The 2,911-nt window shown below is 42.8% G+C and overlaps 1 long non-coding RNA gene across 1 annotated transcript in view; it reads left to right on the top strand.

Moving 5' to 3' along the window:
* The first annotated feature begins 1,035 nt into the window (after nucleotides 1-1,035).
* LOC116071845 overlaps nucleotides 1,036-2,911 on the top strand; it is a 6,944-nt gene continuing 5,068 nt past the window's right edge. The window contains exons 1-2 of the long non-coding RNA XR_004111201.1: nucleotides 1,036-1,079; nucleotides 1,166-1,249. This is a non-coding gene — a long non-coding RNA (uncharacterized LOC116071845). The remainder of the gene's footprint in view (nucleotides 1,080-1,165; nucleotides 1,250-2,911) is intronic.

Genomic DNA, 2,911 nt, shown 5'->3' on the forward strand with positions numbered 1-2,911 from the left:
AGAGAGAGAGAGAGAGAGAGAGAGAGAGAGAGAGAATCATTGTGGATAAACTCACAAGATATTCAAAGCTCTCTTCTAGGTCTCTAGAAATCTGAGATGCACAAACCAGAGTCCATGCATGGAGTGAGAAGTCTGAGACATAAGATGGCAGTAACTGAACAGCTTAGTGCCTGTCAAAGTGAAATTCAAAAGTCACTCTAATGTCATAGCAAACTTAGTAAATATACACAGCTGGGCCTTTTGTTTTCTTCCAAAAACAGAGGTTTTCAATTTCCTCTCTATTTAGCAGTCATGACCAAGGTCCACTTCTCCCCTCTTTTATTTTTCCTCCTTGCTAGTGATGTTTCCATTGTAGGTTTTAGTGTTTTGGTAATCTGTCATCAAAATAACATCCAAAGTCATAGAGAGAAAAAGTCAACTAAAAATTTCTTGGAAACCAACATGAAGCTTGCAGACCCTGATTTAGGAGAGCTGGGAATTCTAAACACCAGCTTCCTGGGTTTAAAAATCACTGACTAGTCCACTTAACTCAAACTCTTTCCCACTGCTATAGAGAGAAGAGCAGCATTCTCATTTCCCGAGGTAAAAATTCTGGACTCACAACGGACTGGTGTAGCTGCTTTCTTCTGCTGCTATTGTAATGACTCAGATTGATGGTGGCTTAAAAGATCAGCACTAGTCAGCGCCAGTTGGCGCCAGTCAGCTCCAGTTAGTGCCAGTCAGCTCCAGCCAGCACTGGCCAGCACCAGTCAGCACCGGTCAGCACCAGCCAGCACTGGCCAGCACCAGTAAGCACCAATCAGCACCAGCATCTCATCTATTTATTTGTCAGGGTTTCCTTTAATGTCAAAAGGTTTCCAGATTGGTTAAGCCTCTTCACCCTCCACATTGTTGCCCTCCTTTCACACATAATATGCAGGAGCCTGTTCGTCAGCTAATTATGTCACAAGCAATCAGTGAACAAAGACCCACTGTTCTCGCCTGGAGAATGACACCCCCCCCCCCCCCCCCCCCCCCCCCGTCTCAAAGCCACTCCAAGAGGGGACAGAAAGTAGACCCTTTCAGAGAAGGGATCTGGCGTGAGGGTTTTATTTAACTCTACATTCCATTTCAGCGCGGCTGTTGCTTTGATGTTGTGGGATGTTCATAGCTGTTATTTCTTCAGCAGCTGTGTGGAAAGAACCCTGGAGCTTGAGGGGACCCGAGTTCATCATACATGCGCTGCTGTGGGAGGACACATGACTCCTGGGTAAACCAGTGTGATGTTGATTTTATAAACTCAAACTAGTATAGTACTCTGCTCTACAAGAGACTTTGCCGATTTTAATTCCTTTGAATAGCGAACCACCTTAGCCTGGAGGACAAACAGCAAACTTCCAGTGCTTTTTGTGCATGGAGATGAGATTACTAGACAGAAGCAGATCAAAAGAATTCCCAAGATCTTCGACAGTAGAACAGAGAGAGAGAGACTTTGGGATTGCAGGCTGTGGGGATGATTTGGGTTGATCTGTGAAGCGATAGGTCAATGCTTAACAGGAAGCCCAGCCCGGTGCTGGCACTCGGCAGTGACCACACCCGCATTGTATGGAAGCAAACCCAACATTAGCCCTTGAGTTTTGAGTGTGCTCGGTTTGAGAGGTGGAGAGCTCAACAACCTAGTTGGATAAACCATTCACTAAGAAGAAATCACTGATATTGAAATTACTTCCATCCCTTTCTTAAGGTTTTAACAACATTCCTGCTTATTTAATATAATAGTCACAATTCTATGAGGAAGTTATCTTAAAATCTTATGGGAGCGAGGTTACACACTGTGAAATAAAAATAACGGGACTGCACCATCCCAGGAAATAGAAGTATTTCTATCACAAGACCAATGGACTCAGAGAACAGGAAAGCTTTCGACTGGCCTTTAAGGTTGCCGGGCTATTTCTCTGGGGCAGAAGCTGAGAAGAGCTCTGGAGTCCATAGATCCTGACAAAGAGAGTACTGTCCTGTAATGCTGGCTAGTTCCCATTACTCTACCCGGTTAGCTCGAACCAGGAATGCTGCTTAGTCTATTTCTTCACTCTGGTAATTAGCCTTACAAGTTTAAATTCTGCACAATGATTATGACCTCACATGCCTGGAAACCCAGCACTGAAGAAGAGGCTGCTCCCTGAGGATCTGGGTCACCCATAGCTACTTGAATAGTTGGAAACCAGCTTGGGCTACTTAAAGCACAGTCTCAGAATAAGTAAAAAAAAAAAAAAAAATTTCATGAAATTTCAAATTCCGCTAAATTAAGACTACAGTTAAACTGGAATCTTCAGTATGTGACTTGTGGTGTCCACAGAACTGAAGATATGTTCTCTCCAATGGGTCACTCCACAGTCTCTTTGCTATTCTCATAGATACGTCTAATTGCACTGAGTTAGGGAGAAAATCTGTCCCTCTTCCTTCTTTCCTCTCTCCCTTTTGTTTTGGGACAGGTTTTCAACCTAGTCCAGGTTAGTTTGTAACCCACTGCATGGCCCAGACTGGGTTTGAACTTGCAATAATCTTCCTGTCTCAGGTTTAGAAAAATTATATATAGATGGCAGTGGTGGCGCACGCTTTTAATCCCAGCACTTGGGAGGTAGAGGCAGGTGGATTTCTGAGTTCGAGGCCAGCCTGGTCTACAGAGTGAGTTCCAGAACAGCCAGAGCTATACAGAAAAACCCCTGCCCCCTCCCAAAAAAAGAAAAATTATATGTAACTCATAATCTATCCCATTGGAAGTTGGAAATCCAGAAATAAAAAAATTATCTAAATTATAATTTTAATAACAATAAGATTGTAATTATAATCTTAAGTATGTAATTTTAGTACATGCTTGAGAACTATAAAGAGGGTAATCCATGACATATATATATGTATATATATATATGTA

This window comes from Mastomys coucha, unplaced genomic scaffold, assembly GCF_008632895.1.
Source record: "Mastomys coucha isolate ucsf_1 unplaced genomic scaffold, UCSF_Mcou_1 pScaffold1, whole genome shotgun sequence".
Lineage (NCBI taxonomy): Eukaryota > Metazoa > Chordata > Mammalia > Rodentia > Muridae > Mastomys > Mastomys coucha.